General features: G+C 44.3%; 1 protein-coding gene across 1 annotated transcript in view; it reads left to right on the plus strand.

The window, feature by feature from the left end:
• FRMPD3 (FERM and PDZ domain containing 3) overlaps window positions 1-23370 on the plus strand; it is a 175182-nt gene that overhangs the window by 63942 nt on the left and 87870 nt on the right. The window contains exons 2-3 of the mRNA XM_037167120.2: window positions 5166-5204; window positions 18665-18742. The gene's annotated coding sequence lies outside the window, so the exon portion shown is untranslated. The remainder of the gene's footprint in view (window positions 1-5165; window positions 5205-18664; window positions 18743-23370) is intronic.

The raw sequence follows: 23370 nt of genomic DNA on the forward strand, positions 1-23370 counted from the left end.
CCAGGAGGAGCAAGGGGGAGACACATACATACACATACACACTCATGCACGGCAGTTCTAGTAGTGGGTCTTAGAGTCAGGACCAGGGCCAGGGTAGAAGACTGGGGTACCCATCTTAGGGGTACAGAGAGGCCTAGCAAATTTGGCTCCTTTAGGGATTATACAGACCAGGACAAGTCCAATTCCAAAATTCCAAATGGATGCAGAACAGGGAGCCAAACTTTGTAGAGTCCAACCACCATCCTTCTCCTGCCTCTGAGACGAATCGAAACTACTGCTTTCCCCAGTGTCTACCTCACCACCACCCACCACTTCTCACTTCTTTTTTTTCCACTTTCTTTTTTTTAATTTAATTTTTTATTTAGTTATTTTTCAAGTACAGTTTTTTGTCTATTTCTCACAGCTCAATCCCCTCACTAGAAGTGGGTACAAATCCCAAAAGATAACGTTAGCTAATTAAACAGATCTTGTCATGCAAAGAAAGATGTGAAGGTATAAAAGAGGAAGGAACCCCAGGTCAGTTTGCTTTGTCAGATATGGCTCCTTCCTGGTTCTTTGAATTCTCTTGGAAAGAACCACAGACCCTGGAAGAATGTTCCAATTTAGTCATACCAGTGGGCTAAGCCAACCAAGATATTTGGTGAAGGGGAAGAAAGGGAAAGGTGTCCTGGAATGGAAGACCTTCTGCCATGGAGCATGGGTTCCTCTGCTAGTGAGGCAGTTCTTCAGGAATCTGTTTTAGGACTGGGGCAGGTCTTTGCAGAAATTTGTCATATGGGATTTTCTTGTGGGGGTGCAGGGGGGATATTGAGGGAGAGGAGAGAGTTTTTAACAGAACAGCTTGGCCTGTGAAGCTTATTTTATTCAGAGCTACATAAAATGCTGGAGGGGTAAAGAGTTTGGAAGGCTGTGGAGGAGTGGGGACAAAGAGACTGGTTGCTGTGTATGGAAGAACCCTATAAGGCTGGGGTATGCCTGAATCTTTCCTGGGTACCTACCATCTTCAGTTTTCTTTGAAGACTAGACTCCACTGTTCCAGATATTTCTCCAATGTGGAGCTCCAATAATCACCTTCAAGGGTACCCATGTGGTATGCTTTGATAAACTTCACAGGTCCCTTCCACCACCAAATGTTTATGCTTTATCATTATTGCTGCAGGTCAAGGCCTTGTCCTTCAAACACCCTTGTTAAAAAGTACATTTCTCGAGCCTGAGAAAAGTTTTTATATATCAGATTAATTGGCCTTTACCGTTCAAAAAGTTTCACATCCTGACCTGTATGGCTCAGTTGGGTGGGTGTCATCCTGCAAAGTGAAAGGTCACAGTTTCAATTCCTGGTCGGGGCACATGCCTGGGTTGCCAGTTCTGTCCTGGTTGTGACATGTGTGGAAGTTAACTGATCAATGTTTCACTCACTCTCTTTTTTCCACCCTTCTCTTCTGTCTAAAAATAAATAAAGTAAAAAATAGGCTCACAAACAAATGGGATCCAGGGCAAATAATGCTCACTGGGAAGGAGAGAAGAATATGTGTTTGCCATAACGGGTTAGCTGAGTTGGGAGGCATAACTGCTTGGGCAAGAAGGAAGAACTGGACAGCCAAGGGAGAAATCAGACAACTGGCATAAGTTAGATGCCTGTAATTCCTACAGGTCAAGATAAGATTCCTCCCAAAATCCATGTTCTCCCAGATGTCTGCATTACCAGAGGCCTCCCCTCTCCCTGTCCCCCATTGCTGACTGCAAGCACTTCCTTCCCCTGAGAGAGTTCCTCCTAGACCAGTGGTTCTGAACCTTGGCTGCTCATTGAGAATCACTTGGGGGACTTTTGGAAACATTTCTGATGTCAAGCCCTACCCCAGACTAATTACATTAGAATCTCCGAGGGGAGGCCTCAGGGGCCTCTCCAGTTTTTTGTTTTTGTTTTTTTTTAAATTTTATTTAGTTATTTTTCAAGTACAGTTTTTTGTCTATTTCTCCCATCCCAGCCTCCCCTGGGCCTCTCCAGTTTTAAAAGCTCTGTTAGGTGATTCTAATATGCAGCAAGCACACACAACTTAAAATGTAGTTAGGAGTCCTGGACCTAAGGAGTCCTTGGTCATTCTCCCAGTCAGGCTGTAGCCTCCCATCCTCTTTCCCAGTTCCTCTCTCATTCCTCTGTCTACTCCTTTTCCCTCTGCTCCCCCATAACCCCAAAGTTCTGTTCATTTTCACCAACCAATGTTAAGCTCTTGTTGCCTTGGTTCCTGCCTACCCATGCTGTTAAGGCAAGCATCTTATCAAAAATTTTTCTGGAAGACAGTCTCAGTTCTCTCTTTAAGAGGGATTCTGGTCCCAGCTGGTGAGATGATTGAAATTTCACCCAAGATTCACATGGTTTTGACAAGGACCCTGGAGGGCCTCATTGTTATATCTCCACTGGTTCTGAGAAGCATCACAGACGCACACTCTGCTATTTCCATGCAAAGACGCAGGCCCACATCTTGCAGAGGAGGCTTAGAGTCGGCAAAGCATTTGGAGAGTTACTGTCTGTGTATCCACTTGAGGAGTCTTTGTGTACTTGTGGGTGTCTAGACCTTATGGCTGATATTCAAATTTGGCCTGTTTGCAGAGTGATAGGACTTTCCTACATGCAGAGAAAAACATCCGTGATTCACAACATTTTATACACACATGCACACACACACGTATGTATACGCATATATGAATATACATATATTCGTTGCTACAAAACTACTCTGAGATGAAAAGGTGATGTTTTATTCAGTGGGTTTTCATTGGGCACCATCATATGCCAGCTACTGGGCTAGGAGCTTTGGAGTTGATGGTGACCCAAACCTGTATGCCTGGTACATATAGTATACTGGTTTAGTAATATCTGTTTTGAACTCTTCTTGAAGTAAAAGACACAACTTAAAAAAAAAACACTTTAATCTTTGAGTCAGGAATTTCTCTGCACTGTAAATTGTCCTTCACCAAACAGGTGGGTTTCTGTAGATGGGCTTTAACACATTATTTCCCTTTTGTGTATATGAAATAGTAATGTGTAAAAAGGCATATGCTGTGTATATAAGCCTTTTATGGGCTTACTTCTGATTCTCAGAAAGTATTATAAAGGCACCCTGACTGTTAAAACTTTGCTTCTGAGACAATGGATCACTAGCTAGCTAATTGGCTAACAGCTGAGTGCTTATAGTGCACCAGGCACTGGGCTTGCTAATTCATATGCATCATCTCATTACATCCTCACAACGGTGAGGGATGTAAAATTACTGTACCCATTTCACAACTGGAAAAACTGCTCATCAGCTAATTAGTAGCAGACTCAGCATTCAAACCCAGGAATATCTGACCCCAGAGCCTTTCAAAGCTCACCACCTCCTGATGCCAACTGCCAAAGCATACCTGAGAGAAAGCAAGCTCCATCATCAATAACAACAACATCATCACTGTTGTCATGGTTAGGGTTATGTTCATGATCATGGTTATTGTCATCCTGTCATATCAGCAGTCATTTATCAAGCACTATCTTTGTGCCAAGCAACTGCGCTGAAATGCTAATAATAATAGTAATGACTATTTAAGTACCCCCGTATCCAGTTTCACTTTCCATGGTTTCAATTACCTGTGGTCAACTGATGTTTGAAAATATTAAATGGAAAATTCCAGAAATAAATAATTCATAAGTTTTACATTACATGCCGTTCTGAGTAGGATGATAAAATCTTGTGCAGTCCCATGCTGTCCTACCTGAGATGTAAATTATTCCTTTGTCCAGCATCTCTACGCTGTATATGCTACCTGCCAGTTAGTCACTTAGTAGCCATCTCGGTTATCAGATCAATTGTCAAGGTATTGCAATGCCTGAGTTCAAGTAGCCCTTATTTTGCTTAATAATGATCCCAAAGCACAAGAGTAGTGAAGCTGGTGATTTGGATGCCAAAGAGAAGCCATAAGTGCTTCCTTTAGGTGAGACTATATGCAGGAAAAAGATATTTTATATATAGGATTTGGTACTATGTGCAAGTTCAGGCATCCACTGGGGAGCTTGAAACATCTCCCCCTCAGATAAGAGGAGATTGCTATAATACTAATAGCAGTTAACAATTATTGAATTTCTATTATGTTTCAGACACTATCCTCACCATCTTACCAGGATCTCCCTAATCATTCCTCATCATATGCTATGCAATAGATCCTATTCTTAACCCTATCTTAGAGAGGAGAAAACTGAGGTTTAGACAGGCTAATTTAACCCATGACCTCATGGCTAGTGAGTAGTGGTGCTGAGGTGTGGCCTCTGTTTGACTCCAGAACCCGAACACCTGTGCTATATACTGCCTCCCACATAAGGGGTTCCCATCTCTCCCTTTTTTGTTTCCAGTTTGGGAGCACTGTCTGCCACTGGCTTCTGATAATTGGAGAGCTCTTTTGGGCCCATCTGCTAATTGGGATAGGGGCTGGAGTGACAAGCCACCATGGGTGTAAGCAGATGCCCTCCTACATGAACTGACAATCTAGACCCTTTCCATCTGACAGCTAATGCCATGAGAATGAGAAATCTGCTCAGAGACGGCCTCCCAGCCAAACAATTTGTACACCAAAAGTTTGGGAAACTACACAGCTGAGACTGTACAGACAGAGGCCAGGTAAACAAGATTACTCTTTTCTTCATGTTTTCTTCCTTCTCATTCTATAGGATCAGATTTTATGGAATACTTTTTTTTCTCTTCATTGCACTTCCTTCCATGCCTACTAACATCTCTTGCTGATGGTTCCTTCCTCCTCATCCCAAATAACTCGAGTCTTTTACCTAATGTCTACTTTCAGAGTCATTTGTTCATCATCTCATTTAATTCCTCTTTTGAAATATGCCTGCCCCTGCCCTGGCTGGCATGACTCAATGGGTTGAGCATTGTCCCACAAAGCCAAAGGTCACCAGTTTGATTCCCAATTATGGTACACGCCTGGGTTGCGGGCCTTGTCCCCTGTTGGGGTGTGTGCAAGAAGCAACTAATCCATGTTTCTCTCACACATCAATGTTTTTCTCCCTCTCATTCTCCCTCCCCTATCTCTAAAATAAATCAATAGAATTTAAAAAGAAAAAAGAAAGAAAAATGCTTGCTCCCTTCTCCAAATCTCTTCATTTTTCCATGCTTTCATTTCAGCTCCAGCTGCACTGAAGTTGTAAAGCACTTTGGAAAGCGGTGAGTATGGCAGGATGGTAAATAGTCTTATATTATTTTGCTGTCATTGAGATGGGAGTCTTTGAAAACCAATGGCAGTTCACAGCCCTGGCAACCCTTTTTCTCTGCAGGGCTATTAACTATCCCTAGATGAGGTCTGTGGCCAAAATGTATACTTCTTAGATGCTATAGAGTCACTCCAGGTAGGACAGTATTAGCTTGACCAGCACTTCCCAATTGGCTTCCATAGTACCCTGAATGTGAGAGATTAACAGGTACCAAAAGGGAGAAAAAGGTTTCTGAATACAAATGAATTTGATAAAAGCTGAGTTAGATAAGCTAAACTTTACTACAGCATTTCACAGAACCTTTAACATACTAATAAGAACCATGAATCTCAAGAGGACATTTCGAGCCATGCCACCCAAAGTGTGGTCTGAGGATTGGCAGCATAGGCATCACCTGAGAGCTTGCTAAAAATGCAATATCTCAGGCCTACATCCCAGACTTTCTGAGTCAGAATCAGCATTGTAACAAGTTCCTCAGGTGATTTGTGTGCACATTAAATTCTGAGAAGCCCTGATTTATATATAGCATCTGGCATTTTTAAAACTTTTTTGCCCATGAAACCCCTTTATGAAGCCTCTTTTGGGACTCATGTTCCCTGCAACATACTTTGGGGGAAATACAGAGAACCCTCCACATCTGCAGGGTTTGCATCTGCATTCAACCAACTGTGGATAGAAAATCTATGATCTATAGAATCCCAGAAAATCCCAAGAAGCGAAATTTCAATTTGCCACATGCAGAGGACTATGCTGAATCCTTGAGAAAGAAGTGATGTGTTGGCACACCCTGATGTAGCCTATATGCAAATATTACACCGTTTTATATAAGAGACTTGAGCATCTTCTATTTTTAGTATCTGTAGGGGGTTCTAGAGCCAATCCCCACTGGAGGTACTGAGGGAGGACTATAACACTACAAAGCCCTTCTTAGAAATTTCTCATTGTCCAGAAACTCCATAGAAAGACATTAGCCAAAGCAACATTTAGAAATTGAGGAGGTGATTCATTTTATGTTATTCAAAGCCTCACTATTTAGAAGTTTCAAGTCTTCTGAATCTTGTGTTACCAGAAAGTCTTCCCATATCTCCTATCCCCAATTAACTCATTTCCTGGGGTATTTTTAAGCAGCGTTCTCTGGCCCACCCAGATCAACCCATTTGTTTCTTAAATCCAGCAGCTTCTCCAGAGTACCAGAGCTCAAGATTTGAGCCTCTAAAGAATGTTGTATGGTCCCCTGCTGTAGAGCATTAGAAGGGCAATTTTATAGAGAAGCTGGAGAACTTTTCAGTTCGGTGTGTTCTGTTCTGTCAAGCTGTTGTTTTTCTTTTAGGCCTTTAAGCTATTATGCCAAACATCAAAATAACAACAGCTATTTTGTATTCGAATCTTGAGACTCATTTGGGGACATTGTTAATATTTTATTTTATTTTTAAAAGATTTTATTTATTTATTTTTAGAGAGAGGGGAAGGGAGGGAGAAAGAGAGAGAGAAACATCAATGCGTGGTTGCCTCTCACATGGCCCCCACTGGGGACCTGGCCTGCAACCCAGGCATGTGCCCTAACTGGGAATCGAATTGGTGACCCTTTGGTTCACAGGCCAGTGCTCAATCCACTGAGCTACACCGGCCAGGCCACATTGTTAATATTTTATAAGAAAATTCTCATCGTTTCTTTTTTAAAAATATTTTATTTATTTATTTTTAGAGAGGGGGGAGGGAGGGAGAAAGAGAGGAAGAGAAACATCAATGTGTCGTTGTGTGTGCCTCCTACTGGGGATCTGGCCCACAACCCAGGCATGTTTCCTGACTGGGAATCAAACCAGTAACCCTTTGGTTCACATGCCAATACTCAATCCACTGAGCCACACCAGCCAGGGCATCATTTTTTTCATTCATATTTGTGATTTTCAAGTGTGTTACTGCACTGCATTCATAAACATGATTTTTTAAAAATTACAGAGCCCCATTTTTTTTCTCGTCGGAGAAACACATTTCCAGTTTTGTTAAAAGTTAAATGGTCAGGGCACATGCCTGGGTTGCGGGCCAGTTTCCCAGCAGGGAATGCACAAGAGGCAACCATACATTGATATTTCTCTCCTTCTCTTCTTCCCTTCCCCTCTAAAGATAAATAAATAAAATCTTTTTAAAAAAGTTAAACGGAGATAGGCTTTGATATGTGAAAATTGACTTGTAAGAAACTTATCAGGGATGTAACTATTCTGTACAGTAAGGTGCTGAAATGCCCATGCTCTGGCTAGGATGTGGATGAAGCTCCCAGCAAGGTTTCTTAAAAGTTGTTGACAACTGCATTCTCAATGGCCACTTTCGAAAGCTGGCCAGGTTTGTCTGCTCAGATGCAGGAAGAGGGGGTGACAATAAGCATCAGGGTGATACTTAGACATATGTGAAAGTGAAAAAGATGTGCACCATTAGGCCCCTCAGGCTGGAGAGCCTGCCAGCCCCATAAGTTGCCTTCTCTGGTTTTGAAATGGTGATTCTGACCCCTCCAACACTTCATGGAAGTGGAAGCAACAGAGTAAATAGGGAAGAAGACCATAGAAACACCTCCCCACTCTGGATCAAAAGATCCAAGCTTCAGTTGAACTTTCTACCCACTCAATGATGCTGGCAATACTACTGTTTAGAGTCCATCAGTGTACAGCTAAATGCAAAGACACCTAGAAGAGGTACCCACTGATGCCAATGGTTCCTAGTCTCTCTAAGTCAATGTCTATTTGCAATGTAAAAAATTTAGGGCAATCTCCCCAGTACTGATTTTACTTGCATTTTTCTCTCTACTGACAACCCACAATTGATGTATATAAGAACTTTTTCTTGCAAGAAATCTTTGCCTTTCAGAGGACCCAAGGCCCACTGATTGGTTGTTCTCTATAGTTTGTAATGGGTATGAGTGAATAATATCAGCTACCATTTCTTGAGCATTTTTACTATGTGCCACGCACTGGGCTCAGCATTTTACATGCATTATCTCATTTAATTCTTCCAACACCTGATTATCTCCATTGTAAAAATACAGGAAATTGAGGCTCAGAGAAGTAGGTGATTTACCCCCCCCCCAAAGTCACAGAACTAGTAAGAGACACAACCAGGAGGCAAGCCCAGATTTGTGGAATCCCCAAGTTGTATTCTTTATTCCTCAGGATGTGCTGGGAGAGAGCACTGGAAAGGCCACAAATTCGAGGGTGGGGCAGATGGACTACTGAGGAGACAAAAGGAAGGACTAGAAGGTTTGAAGAGTGGCAGGCATTGTATGTTTACCTCATAATTTTGCCTACAGCTAGTCCTGCAAACCATCTGAGGTTTAAGGTGGCCTTCATAGGCCACCTGGAGATCTAATGACAGAGCCCATTCCTGAATCCACCTCTGTACACACAACTATTCATTATACATTCTCACAAACTGTTTCAACAGCACTGACCTCCTTTACAGATCTTTGGTCACTCCAGGCACACTGCATCTCTGGGCCTTTGCACGTACTATTCTTTGAACTTGACAGGCACTTCCCCCAGACAGCTACAAGTTTCACTCCCTTCCTTCAAGTCTTTGCCCAGTGATGCCAGCTCACTAAAGCCTTTCCTGACCACCCTATTTAAAATTGCAACCACTTATCCTCAATTCCCTGATTCATTTTTCTCCAAAGCACGTTCCATTCTCTAAAATAGCATATAATTGTACCTATTTATTTATTTATTGTCACTAGAATGCAAATTCCAAAAGGACAGAGATTTTTATCTGTTTTGTTCACTGCAGTATCCCCAGTGTGGTAGCTCAATAAATATTTGTTTAAGAAATGATTGACTATGCAAATAGTTTTATACATGGTCCCCCCATCATACCTACAGAGACACACAGATCTTCTGAAATAAAACAGAAGGTGAGCAGATAAGAAAATTAGTAACTTCATTGGTGAGAGGATGTGAGATGGGAGTACTCTATGCCCATAGTTCTTAATCTGGTTAAAGCCAAGAGTCCATATTCTAGACCCCTCTTGACAGCAGTTTTACTCTTTGTATCTGTTGGTTGAGAAACACATTAATGACCACAAACTACTGTGAATGTATGATGTTTTAAAAATGAGTTTTGTTAATATTGACAACATCTGACTAAAATTGGGAAAATAGTAGTACGTACATGAATAAGATGTTTTAGGATAGTGCTTAAATACCTACTCTCTGGCATCTATCAGCCAGGGTTTGATTTCTGGTATTGCCACATATTACCTCGTGATCTTGAGCAAGTTGCTTAAGCCTCTGCCTCAGTGTTCTTATGTGAAAAATGCAGCTAATAAAAGTACCAAGTTCACAGGGTTGTTATGAAGAGTCAGCGAGCTATTGCATGTCAAGCTCATGTAAGGTGCCTGGCAGGTAGTAAACATACCCCACATGGGAACTGTTCTCCTCCTCCTCATCATCATCATTATCATGGGTTATTAATTGACATATCCACAGGCAATGTTTCAAAATGCGTGGATGTGCATCCCTCTTGCAATATGCTGCAGTCCTTGGGGTTCTGGGCCCACAATTCTGGGGACCAGTGTGGTGGACACCAGTTGTGGCAGTCAAAGAAGAGGAGTTGGCAGCTGGGTGAACAGAGGAATTGATGTGGTGGGAAGGGAAAGGTAGACAAGAGAGAGAAAGTGGCCACAGGCAACATTTTGGAATGGTTTGATTCACGCATTCAGAGAAAAAGCCAGCAGCTGTGCAGGAGGCCTTCCAACACTTCTCAAACCCTGACTTAGCTAAAGGTTGCTCATGAAGGCAAATAAAGATAGTTATTACCAAATGGCCCTGGTATAAGTTTCAAGTATTTATCACCTCCAAGTGTTAGCTCTTCAACAGGTGAGGCTGCTCTGATCAACACCATGTCTGGCCTTGCATTCTGGAGAATTATGGAGAATTCTGAGTTCCAGGTGGTAGCCCATTAACAGCAGCTTTGGTCTGCAACACCAAGAGCAACCAGCTGAGGTATTTGGGAGAGCTGAGCTGGGAGCAGCAGTGAGTGGGGCTACTGGGCAAGGATACTCTCCTCCAGAGCACTTCATTACTGCCCTCTGCAGTAATGAAGATTACTACAGGGAAGATTAACCAGGGGTTCAGTGAGCCCTGGTGATTTAAGAAACAAAACAATAAGTAGGTCATGGATAGAGCTCCATGTGGGGGTGGGGTGGGGAGGAGTGGCCACCCCCTGAGGCTTAACATTATCCCACAGAAACCAGTCCACCCATGGAGAGAACACACAAGCTGTGCCCATAGACTGATTGATTTGATGAGGAAGTTGAATATATGCTATGATTTTTTGCTCAAAATTGGAAATAGAGCCAATTAAACTTTACCTTCCCAGGGAAGAATTAGGAAACCCCAGCTTTTGGTTTTATTTTGGGAAGCTGTTCTTTCTGAAAAGACAAAAACTCCAGTGGCACTTGGCAATGTGCCACAAGGAAACTTCTTCATGACTTTCAGGTGAAAAGCTCAAACTCTTGTGCAAGTCAGGAATTTTTGTCCTCAAACCAAGGATCTTAAAAAGATAGCTTTGTCAGTCCCATGCAAATTGGCTGGGGCCCTCTCTCCGTTTGTCTTGTAAGCCTTGACTCCATTATGGTAGACATGCAAGTGGGCAATTTGTAACTGTCTAGACACTTTCCAGATCTGATGGGGAGTTCTTTTATGGGTCCTCATTTGCACAGACATGCAGACTGGCATCTTTCAGCTTAGCACCTCAAGCCAAGGAGCTGGAGTGGTAATGGGCAACCTTCTGGCCAGATACCCTGGATATTGGATTAAAAAAATCACAGTGTCATCTTGGGGCTAATTTGCATAGGCTTATCAGGTTAATTACTACAGTGTCTCCAGGAACTTGAAAATCCTTGAATTCTTATGCAACCAGAATGCTCAAAGTCTGTTGCTATGAAACTTGGAGTATAAATTACCATGAGTACCATTAATCTGTTCACTAGGAGGTTAATTTGCAGTTTGTTGGCAAATCACATGTAAGTCTTATAGCAAGTGTGTGGGTGGTGTTTTTGTGCCAATGTGTGGCCCTGCTTGTGTTTCTGGATCTGTGCGTGTGCATGTGTGCACACACATGCACGCCCACGTGGCATTGGGATTAGCATTCTATGGGAGCTCACATCATGTGTTTTCTCACTGCTTCTCAGATATCACTTGGCTCTTCTGTCACATTCTGGGTCCTAGGATATGTGCTCTCAGGCTTGGAGGGCTGCTGTGCTGAGCAGTCCTTGCTCCAGTGCCAGCTTATGAGACATTAGCTCCTCCTGAGATAAAATCACAAAGGGGTCCATTAATGCTTAGAATCATCTGGATTTTCTGAAAGACACTCTTTCCTATTCATGGCTCTCAGGTTGTTTTGTATGCAGGCATTTTGCTCCTGGCAAAGGAACTCAGATTGTTAATAGGAAACAGGGCAAGGGTAATTGCATTAGGGTAAGAGATGGTGTGACTTGGACCACACTGGTGGGGCTAGGAAGAAGAAGACTGCTGAGCATAGCTAGGGGCTTTGATGATTACTTTGTATTATTGTTAATAGAGGGCTTGATGATCCAAACTTCACTCTAGCTAAGCTAGCCTGCTGTCCCATAAAACACAGGTACTTATAACTAAGTGAGAAAAATCCCTTCCTGACTTAAGGGACAGGCTATGGGGTGTGACTGAAGGAGTATTGGAACCACACTTAAACAGAAATAGCTCCCCCCTAGCCTCCCAGTGCTGAAAATCCACTTCGAATTGGAGGCACAGAAGATTAAAATATACTGTCTGAGAGGGAAGTCCTAATGGGAAAGCAGCACCTGAAGAAAATTGGAACACAAAACATTTCAGTTGTGATGCTCAGTAGGGGTCCCTCAGGGAATGGTTAGTGCTTTGGGGGACTTGTAGAACAGCTGGAGGGATGGAAGCTTGTGAGTCCATCACAGTGAAGGTTTGTTCAAAGGCGCAAGGGCATACTGAAATTTGGGAAAGACCAAAAAGAGTTACATCCACCTATGTTACAGGTAAGCCTTAGAATGTGCCTATGAGGGGCAGAGTTAATTTGTAATATTAGTTAGAAGAACTTGAAGGGCCACTCAGAAGCAGACTTAGGAGGCCTGCTGGTAGCCAGAGAGCCCCAGAAAATGTGGCTGCTAGAAAGTCCTCTTGAACTTTCTCTTCCTCATAACTCCTCCTCCCACTTCATTCAATCATCATTGACAGAGTACATATTTTTGGCCCAGTCACTGGGGGGGTACAATGAACAGGACTTATCCCTTGCCCTACCCTCCACAAAATCACATTCTAATGGGAGAGTAGATTTTTTAAATTTATTTTTTATTGATTTGAGAGAGGGGGGAGGAGGAGGAGGAGAAGAAGAAGCAGCAGCAACATCAATTTGTTGTCCTACCTATTTATGCATTTATTGGTTGCTTCTTATATGTGCCCTGACCAGGGATCCAACCCATGAACCTTGGTATATCAGTAGCTCTAACCAACTAAACTACCTGGCCAGAGCCTGAGACACAACTTTTAAATTAACTCTGCCCTGGCAAACAGACTGGGCTCAGAGAGTTTCCCATGGTGAGGGTACAGAAGGTGTGGTGTGTTTGGGGGTGACCTGGAGAGCCTATTCCACATGCAGAAGGGGTACTGCTACTTTATTCCATCTGGTCATTCTTGGGTGGGGCTTAAAACTCAGGGTTGCCAGCTAGGATTTATTAAGAGAAGCCAGAAATCCAGATTCTTGTATGAAATCAAAGGATTATTAAATGATATCAATAAGCTTTTAAAAAGTTGAAAACACTCTGCAGGCCAAGCAAAAGACATTTGCCTGCTAGCTGGGTGACCTTTGGACAAGTAACTTCACTTCTTGAACCTCAGTTTCCTAATATATAAAAATAAGGATAATACTACTACCTACTTTGGAGGGTATGAGGATTAATGAGGTCATAGAAGTGAAATGCCTTATCACATAGTAAATGATTAATACATGATAGCTAATATGATAATCATTATGGTCCAGTCTGTCAACTGAGGAGCATTTCTATAGGTGATTGACATGAAAGTCTCTACCCTTCACCTCCAGAGAGACACCATGCTTTATTCAGGGAAATTTAGCTCCACCTTTGCCTGAAGACAATACTAAAATAACACTTACAGAGCAATTGGCTAGCATGTGTATACAGGGGATTGAGGTTCATTTCTCTACTTATGCTCCCCTCACACAGCAAATCCAGTGCTGACTGATATACAAAGCCAGTCTGGGGCTGGGGAGGGAGGGCTGAGGAGGCCTTTGGAATGATTTCTTTCAGGCAAAAAGGAGGAAACTAAGGCAGGAAAGCTGGGTCAGAGTTTGCATCCTACTCTACCTTCAAGTCTTATTGGGGACACCCAATGTTTTTAAGAAAGTTCTTAGCTGCTAAAACTTTTATGCTCTCATCTATTATTTTTACTTCTTCCTTTCAGTGGTTCTTATCCCTGTCTTCACATTAGAATCACCTGGGCAGCTTTTAAAAAATACCAATGCAAGGGCCTGAACCTCAGGTTCTATGACCCCTCATACAGTTGTAAACAAAATTTCATAAGGGTGTGTGTACATACATATACTTTCTCAAGACTTGGTTGGGGCCTCAAAGAGCCATGCCAAAGATGAGTGCCATAAACTTGTGGGCACTATGGGAAAGAGCTCTGGTTCTAGGCCCACTGGGCCATCACACAGTATCTATTCATATGGACAGGCCTTTTTAACTCTGAGCCCTGGTTTCCTCACCGGTCCCACAGGGGTCAGTAACATACCCACTTTGTTCCCTATGGCAGTTGTGAAGATGTACTGAACTACTAAAGCAAGTATGAGAAAGGTCTTTGAAAGAGCCCAACCCCTCTTCACAGGGGAGGGCCCATTATTACAAGGGTAAGGAGGGTGTAGGTGGGGAGGTAACAGAGGCAGCAGGGAGCAGCACTACACATGAAGAAAAGGCCAAGCATGTTAACAAAGTAGTTCATAAATGAGAGCAAATTAATATGGGGTCCAGAGAGAACAGAACATTTGCACTGCAGGGACAAAGCACCCATTGGAGCAGCGAGGCTTTGACAGGAAAAATGAAGTAGAATAGCAGAGGGAGGGAGACAGGGGCCAAGCAAGGGGGATTTTCAATGCTAGGGAGGATTGCTGTGGCTAAGAGATAAAGGGAAGGAGACAGCCATGACAGAGGGAAAGAAAATGGTGGTAAGTACCCCCAGTGGGCCTGGGGAACAGGCAGCAACACTTGACTGCCCTTGATGGGGGAAGCCAGTGGAGGGTACAATATCAGTGCCTTATCCAGTAATAGTGGTGTCATCCTCTGGCAACCAAATCCATACTGAAGGGCAAAGGGTCACCAGGAAAGCTGCTATTAACTACAGAGCCAACCCCCATTCCCTGCTACCTTCTTTTTTTTCCCTTCTATGTAACAGTCAGGACCCACCTAACTCAGAGGCAGGGAATGAGACATACCTCAATTCAGAAGCCCTTGACAAATCTTAAAGGAGAAATGGCCTGGGAAAAATGGCCCTAAAGTAAAGCAGTGTTCTGGAGGGCCCTTACTAGGCCAGGCATTAACCCTTTGATTGCTGGATGCAGAGGCAGTTGGGACAGTTGGAGGGCACTCAGGAGGTCTTGGGCCAACAGTTGTTTACTGATCACTAAGTCAGAAATGTTAGATCTGAATAAATATGATGGTGGTACAGGTATTCACTGGTGGAATGTCAGCCCTGATCTGGGGGCAGCTGGAATAAGTCCTGGAGGGTATAAAGGACTTGTAGGTAGACAGCTACTCTTGGCGACTTGAGGAGTTGTCTCTGTAAGATGGGGTGGAGAACAATGAACAACTTTCCCTTTGCTCCCTAGCAAAGGTGGGTCTGATACTGGCTACACTGTTGAATAGCATCATCAGACTCATGCCCATAGTGCCAACCTCTCATGCCCTTCTAACTGTCATGTATGCACAGTGCCATGTCCAGTTTCCTGGAATGAGGGCCCATTCTGGAAGGAACATCAGTCTATCTCGGTGCCATACAACCTAGAATCTGATGGTCCTATTAGAATAGGAAGGGACCCTGGAAATAGCTAATCAAGTGCTTTCTATTAACATGTAGGAAAAAAGGCCTTGAAAGGGAAAATAAGGGGTTATATATCTAATTAGTCCTAGAACTGGGATAAACAGCAGGGTATCCCTACTCCCAGCCTGGTGTATTTTGTATGCTTTCTTTGCTCTTGTTCCAAGTCTTCCGTTATAGCCAAGGGAAAATGTTAGAATATCCTTAGGACCATCTTTACACACAGGTAAGCATGCTGTGATCAAATATGTCTCCTCAATTGCCTGTCATTGTGCCTGAAATTTCACGGTCAGTGATTTCACTACTTTGGAGCTTGAAACTTTATAGTCTTTCAGGGGGATTGAAATGGGGGATTTATTGACAACTACTGAGAGAAGGTCTTTGGAAATTGGACTCAAGCTATACAGCTGAGGGATAACAGCAGCAGCTGGCTTGGGCAGGCTGAGGTGAGCATGGGAACTCAGGGTAAGAATCTGAACAAGGTCTAGGCCACCCTGATGGGACAGGGAAGGGATAGTTGATACACCCATACCAAATGCTTCTATTTTGCCCTGGCTGGGGCTTACATAGGAGGCATTTCATCAGGACTGTACTGTCACTGTACTATGACCTGGGAGGTCTGAATCACTGCTGTGTGGCCCACACTGGGGAGTTAGGGCAAGATAGTGAAGGATAATGTCAGGCTGTCTAGAGTGGCTGCAGGGGCACTTTATTAAAAGAAGCAGCCTGGGTGAGATGGATGCAATGAGGGAATCTATGAAGACATTGAGAGGAGACTCGGCTGCAAGAAGGATGGGCTCCAACACTGCCAAGGGAGGCTGGGTGTGGAGTCTGTCTGTTCTGTGCCTCCCCCAGGGACCTGCTGGCTAAAGGTTCCCTCACCCACTGCTGAGCTTCTCCTTTCTGTCGCTGCCTCTGATTACCATTTTAGTATGACTCCAGAACTGTGCAGTGCAGCTCTGGGCTTGGCTGGACACGGTGTTGAGGTTCCTGAGCCCTCTTTGTTCTGCATCAGCTCTAGTATTTTCATATCAAAGGGGCTTCAGGGTTATGATCTCATGGGAAGGGAAAAGAAAGGAAGGAGGCTAGGGGCTTTGTTTGGAAACAATTCTTCTGGCAAGACTCCATATTTCCTTACAGTGTATATTTACTTGGGATAAGAAGGAATAGGGAAGAATGCTTCTGGAAATCTAGTGATTTGTCTTGAAGCTGTCTTTGCATAGCAAGAATGGTATTGTAATTTAAAGTTGTAGGTAGGTCTGTTTGGAGTGGCTTGCAGGGATGAGCAGATCCCGCTGGAGACCCTCCCAGATGCTCCACTAGTTCTGTTGTAGATCTTAGCTACCTGGCTAAAACCAGAACCCCTAGCTTCCATAAAAAATACAGTGTCCACTCTGAAGTCTACCTTCTATTATCTCATATGAGTCCTATGCTTCCTGAGGGAGTATCTCTGGGGGCCTCAAGTAGTTTCTACCCAGACACTTGCAATCCTTGGCTCAGTTGGGCTTGGGTCAAGGGATGATGCTGCTATTTCCAGGAATTAGAGACCCAGAGCCAAGACCACCCCACTGATTCCACTCAAGTCCCCCAAACGATAAGGCCTGCTCCTCCTAACCCCAGGTGCCATGGGCACTATTGAAGGAGGATGATATTTCACAGAGCAGAGACTCTTGCTCCAGTGCAGGATCAGTGATTTGGGAGAAGATGGAATTCAGTGCAATCGATTTGTGAGAGTTAGCCAAGTCTTTTAAGCTTTACTTCCCAGCAGCCCCCTCCCACCTTGGAAACAGATTAATCCCTGCTATTTGTCTAGTGGCTTCATACTTTTCAAAGCTCCTTCTCATCCATTATCTCCATCGAGCCCCAAAAACATCTCCATGAAGTAGGATGGAAAGGTGTTATTTTCTTGTTTGACCAACAAGAAAACAGGTCCCAAAAGGAGACATGACTCACCCAGGGTCACAAAGCTATTTACTTAGTCAAAGAACTAGGACTTAAAAATGTGTTTCCTAATTTCCAGTCCTGTGTGCTTTCCACCTCCTATGTAGACTCCCACACAGAGCCATGGAGGTGCCCAGCACCTAGCACCGTGTCTGACACACAGTAGATGCTAATAAATATTTGCTAAACGAATGAATGAAGATAAATGGAGGCAAGGCAGGAGGAATACAAGTTCTAAAACTGTTATTTTTTAATGATTAGAAGAAAAAACAGAATACTGTATTATTTTATCATTTTGACCTGGAAAGAAGAAGAGATCTTACCCATTTCACAATTATTGCAAAGGCAGGGATATTAGGGCAGCTCTCATAGAGAAGCTACAGGGCTTAATTTCCCAACAAGACTGCCTTCCACTTATTCTTTAAAGAAGAATATGTGATGTGGGCCCTCACTTCAGGATCAGGAAGGAATCAGTCAGTCCCATGGGAAGAGCCTCCTCCCCACACTGTCACCACTGGCCCCTTCTCTCCCTATATCCCCACCAGTGTTGGTTCCTTGAAGTTCTGCCATGGGAGGGATGTCTGAGAACACTGGCTGCACCTTCCTTTAGGGCCTCTGTACCCCCACTCCCCTCCTTCAACCCTTCTACCATACTGAAATCTCACAGGCTCAGTGCTTGTCTCCTGGATGACACCTGGACCAAGACTACTTCCTATCACACTTTGAATCTTCTGCAAGGCCTGGAACATTGTAGAAGAGGTAGAGACGGATGGCATCTCCCTGGCACTAGACACTGCAGTCAGAATACTGCCTCCCAGGGACCCACCTCAACCTCCACCTCCACCAGCAAATTGACAAGGAGTTGCTACTTGTCCAGAAAAATGGGGAAACAAGGTGGAGACACAGGTATTCCAATGTGTTTTACAGTAGCATAAAAGTGACTTTTGAGGCAGGCAGTGGCCAATTTGAGATCCCTCTGGTTTCAAATTGTGGCCTGACCACTTATTGCTAGCTAGTGTATCTGGGGCCATCGGCTTTGCTCCCCTGAGCCTCAGTTTTGTTTTCTGTACAATGGGGAGGATGCTGGGATGAGGAAATGGATGCAAAGCACAGTGCATGGCAGGTGTTTTATCCACCAGTCTCGGTACTTGGAGGCCCCCTCCTCTGCTCCCGGCTCCCCCAAGGTGGCTCATCCAGTGTTGGGGGGAGCTTTTCCGAAGTAGATTACAGGCAGCAAGAGGCAGCAGACACCGTGTTTACCAGCTGCCTCTCTAGTCCCCGGCTCTGGGGCTGGGCCAGTCGCCTACTTCAAGATTCTGATCACAGCAGGGTCTAGGTTTCTAAAGCAGGCGTGATCTTTCTCTTCCCACAGAGGCTGCTGCCGCTGCTGTCGGCGCTGGGCACAGCCTGGGGCAGCGCAAGGGGAACACAGCCTGGAGAGGACCCGACAGTAAGTACCACACTCAGAGCAGTCGGGTTCGGGCTCACTTGAGAAAGGGTCAAAAAGCAGAGCACCTGGCTAAATATCTGGAATCTGTGAGGTTAGGGGTCGGCAGCCTGGTGTTGGGGTCCTTGCCGGCCCCTCAAAGTGACTCAGGACAGTGCTGGCAAGGGCCCCTGGGCCTGCTCGGTGCCTGCAGTGGATGCACCTGATTGGCGTGTTGGGAGCAGACATTCTCTCGCCACTACCCCAACCACACAAGGATCTATTCAGGTCATCTGGCCACGCCCCTGCTCATTGCCTACTGCACTGTGAGGGAGCTGGAAGACAAGATGCGCAGGGCTGAGGTTTTGGACGCTGCTGGTAGGATAGCAGTGTCTTGAGCCGGAAGTTTACCTCTGGAGTGGACAGCATGGAGAGCTAGGAGCCCGGAAGGCTGTTAGGAGAAATAACCTAGGGGCTAGGTGCAGTAAGCACTAGAGGGCCCCATTGGCCCTGTCCCCCTCCAAAGCTCCGCCCTGGGCAGGGATCCCTTTGTCTGAGGTGTGGGGCCTTAGAGGTGCATTTTCCAAGTGCCTGGGATTCTGCAGGTCCATGGCACCCTGGCTGGCCTGCCCTCGAATGCCTCATTGTTCACAAAGCCTCGCAGAGCTGAGAAACAAGTCCTCCTTATTAGGCGGTGCATTACTTGTTAAATAAATAAATATGTGAATAACCTTGGCAAGTGGGAATATGTAGGCACATACCCATCACTTTTTTTTCTTGAGCTTTAAAATTCAAAGAATGGGGCATCTGAGATCACGAAGGTGAATTTACACTAAGTCACTTAGTCCTCCTCTCAGAAATGACCCAGATCTACCCTTCTGCTCCTCCAATCACTCATCTTTACTGAGAATACTGATGATTGTAGTAACTGGTATTACTAAGTGCCAAATGTTGTGTTAAGTTCTTTAGGCAGTGACAAGAATTTGTATACAATAAGAACAGTAACTGGCATACACTCAGCATGTTCTGTGTGGCAGGCATATTTTTAAGTGCTTTACATGTATTATCATATTTAATCATCACAACAATCCTGTGAGGTAGATCCTGATAGTATCCCCATTTTTACAGATGAGGAAATTGAGGTGGTGGAAATGGAGAGGTAGACAATCCCAAGGCCCCGTAGCTAGTGAAAAGTACAGCTGCAATTTCCAGCCAGTTTTATCTCAGCATCCCCACTGTTAACTACTAGAAATAAGATAAGAAGTTAGCTTTAATAAAGTAGTCAAGTAGAGTTTGTTTTCCCTACAACAAAACTTATTTTATTCTGTAAATCTGAAGTCTGGGCCCAAGGTCCAAAGAGATTTGAACCAATTTATAAATCACCCCTATTAAATTCTATGAAGAAAGATACTTATGTCCCATATTTAATCTTTATGTAGGTGCTTTATTTTTTTTAAGATTTTATTCATTTACTTTTTTTTAGAGAGGGGAAGGGAGAACATCAATGTGTGAGAGATGCTGGTTGCTTCTCTCATACTCTCTACTGGGGACCTGGCCCACAACCCAGGCATGTGCCCTGACTGGGAATTGAACCAGCAACATTTCAGTTCCCAGTCCAGAGCTCAATCCACTGAGCTGCACCAGACAAGGCTTTATGTAAATACTTTAAATTAGGCGCTATTATCGAGTCCCATTTTACAGATGAGGAAACTGAGGCCCAAAAGGTTAAATAACTTGCCAGAATTGAGATTCCAGCCCAGATCTACTGCCTCCAAAGCCCAGATTAGAAGTAACATTTGGCAGACTGGTGTAAGAGGCAGAGGTTCAGCCATTGCCTTCCCCAGCCAGGCTCCTCAAACTGTCTGTCCCCTCCTCAGCCAGTAGGCTGGAGTGCTGCACTGTTTTCTCCTTTCCCTAGCCCCTGTTTGTGTTAAAGAAGGGATTGCACAAGTTGTAAGAGAAAGGGCTTCCTAGAGGCCATGAAGTATTCTACATGAATTTGGGTTTTGTTGTACTAGGTGTCGTGCCTTTAACACCAATAAGTTGTTCTGCTTTATAAGTTTTGTTAATTAGACAAGTGTCTGGTCTGCTAGCTTTTAGTCGTTAATCTGACATGGCTCTGAGTGCCCCTGTTAGGAATTATTTTCTAAAAAGTTTTTAGAGCCTTGCAATGCTGAGCAAAACCATCTTTCCACTTCCTTGGGAGGAGGAGGGTGCTTGTTTCTTGGCCAGGACTTAAGTAACAGGAACTCTAGCTGATACTTTAGTAGTATTATTATGTCTATGGATTTTCAGCCCTTCTTCACCCCAGCTGGTGCTTGTAAGCTGAACAGAATGTGGCCATGTCCCCAGGGTTTCTTCCTCTTCATATCTGATCCTGCAGTGGGGTCGTTTGTAATTTCCCACTGTTTGCTGTGGCCCTTTCATAGAGCTGGCTTCCATGGATTCTCTTCCATGAAGGCATAATGTGGCATATGAGCTTCTTGGCTTTGGTCTTTATTACCATAACTGGATCTCAATGCATCTGCTGGTGGTCTACCCTTCCTGCCTCCTTCTGTGATGCGAGAGGGGGGCCTTCCATGTATAACTTTTGGGTGGTGTACTGGATGTGTGACTGGTAACCCCAGTGCTGCACTGTGTCCCAGGTTATCTCTGTGGCCTCTTCTGAGTGCATTAAGTGCACTGCATCATCTCACATGACCACACAGAAGAGGCCAGCAGCTAACACAAGTCCTCTGCCTTCATTACTGCAGACAGAGATGGAAGTTCTCCTTCAATTTTCCCTGAATGTGTTGTATGATCTCTTCTTTTAATTTCAGTGGCTGAAATACCTAGAGGTTTCCCTTTTTATGAAATCTTTCTTATTATTAGTTTGTTGTCATGTTTGACATTCTTTTACTGGAATGCTCTTCTCTGCCTTGTCCATCTGCTGGACTCCTGTTCACCTTCAACACTCAGTTTCTGGGAGTCATAGAGGGCAGGGGACAGGCCCTTTCCTGTGCTCCCATAGCATACTCTGCTGCCTCTTGTGGTGCCAGTTGACACATGGCTTTACATTTGTCCATTTACACACCTGCCCCCACCTCAGACTTCAACCTCTCTGAAGGGAGAGATTGCCTATTTTACCTCTGTATCTCCAGTATCCAGCACCATGCTTGGCACATGGTAGATGTTCAGTTAAATTTGTTGAACATATGAATGAATGCTATCTAAAAGCTGGTGGATGGAGGTTGTGACTCACAGCAGGGGACTATACTATTTGTTCCCTTTACAAAAAGGAATATGGGAGCAGAGCTTGCATTACTTTAGACAGAGTCCCAGCTATATGGATTTTAATCACTAAAAAAATATAATTACACTTCAATTCAAAAGTAGAATGTTCCAGGTAACTAAGGGTTGGACTCCCCAAAATCATTTTTTAAATATATTTTTTGGTTCTTTCTGAAATACCTGGGTCTACTTTTCTTAGCTTAGTGAGTCAATTCTGGGGTCTATCTTTGAAACTGTGTTGCTGACTAGGGAGTTTTCAGGTTCTCAGGATCTGTTAAGATCCTGTCTCCCCACAGCCTGGTTGCAGAGTATTGTACAGTTTTACCACCCCCCACCCTCACCCAAAGGCAAAGCCATAGGCCCTTTGAAGTTCTCAATTTCACTGCCAGCCACCTCAAGAAAACAGATGAAGGTCCTGATTAGCAGCATGGGGGAGGTTTGGAGTATTTGCATGCTATGTCATGACCTCTGAGAAAATAACTCAGCACCTGATCTTGCTTTTGGCTTTTATTTCTAGCATGATTACTCACCAACCTTGCTGTCCCTTTTCTGTTCCCATAGGATCTTCCCTTTTCTTTAGAAAGGAACTCATAATTCCTTCCTCCCTCTCAGCAGGAATATACAATTGTGAAGTATAAAAGGTGTCTTATTGCCCTAAGGCTGTAGTTGGCATCTGGATACCTCCAGACAGGTAACATGAGTTTACCAGGCCTCTGCTCACATACTCTCTTTCATTGAGTTGCTTCTTGGCCTGATTTCTATCCTGCCCTATCCTATACTGCTAAATGGACAGCTTGGAGATGGTGCACATGGCAGAAGCTGAGAGTGCTCTTATTTGTGTCCTCACAGGAAGTCAGCCTGGCACCTACTGGGCATGGTGCCTGGGCTTCAGATATACTTGCATCATCTCAGGCAAGGAGGGGGCAGACGGGCATCTAGGCAAAGCAGGAGGATGTGAGAAGGACCTGGAAAACAGTTTATTCACTGTGTCCCTGGGCCAGCTCCACCCTCTTGCTTTCCAGCTAGCCTCTCCCTAGTAGCCCCTCCCCAACTCAGGTTGTTGCCTTCCTGCCTCCTGCCACAGTATCCCTGCTCCTCTTCTGTCTCTGGGTCTGTTCTCAGTGCTCTCCTTCTCTAGAAAGCCTTCCCCTGCTGCTTCTGGAAGTCATGAGAGGGTGGACAAGGGTGAAGTAAATAACTCCCAAGGCTCCTGCTTACTCTGAGATTTACCAAAGTCAGGGATAGGGAGCATCCCAAGCTGGTGGTCCATGCCATTCATGCCACTAACCTCACAGAAAAGAGGGAAATGGCATAGTCAGCTAGCCAAGTAAGCACTCATTTGGATTCAAGAGGCTTTGCCTGGAGTCCTGTGCAGCCAGTTT

This window comes from Artibeus jamaicensis, unplaced genomic scaffold (genome assembly GCF_021234435.1).
Source record: "Artibeus jamaicensis isolate MK-2021 breed Jamaican fruit bat unplaced genomic scaffold, CSHL_Jam_final scaffold_461, whole genome shotgun sequence".
In the NCBI taxonomy this organism is placed as follows: domain Eukaryota; kingdom Metazoa; phylum Chordata; class Mammalia; order Chiroptera; family Phyllostomidae; genus Artibeus; species Artibeus jamaicensis.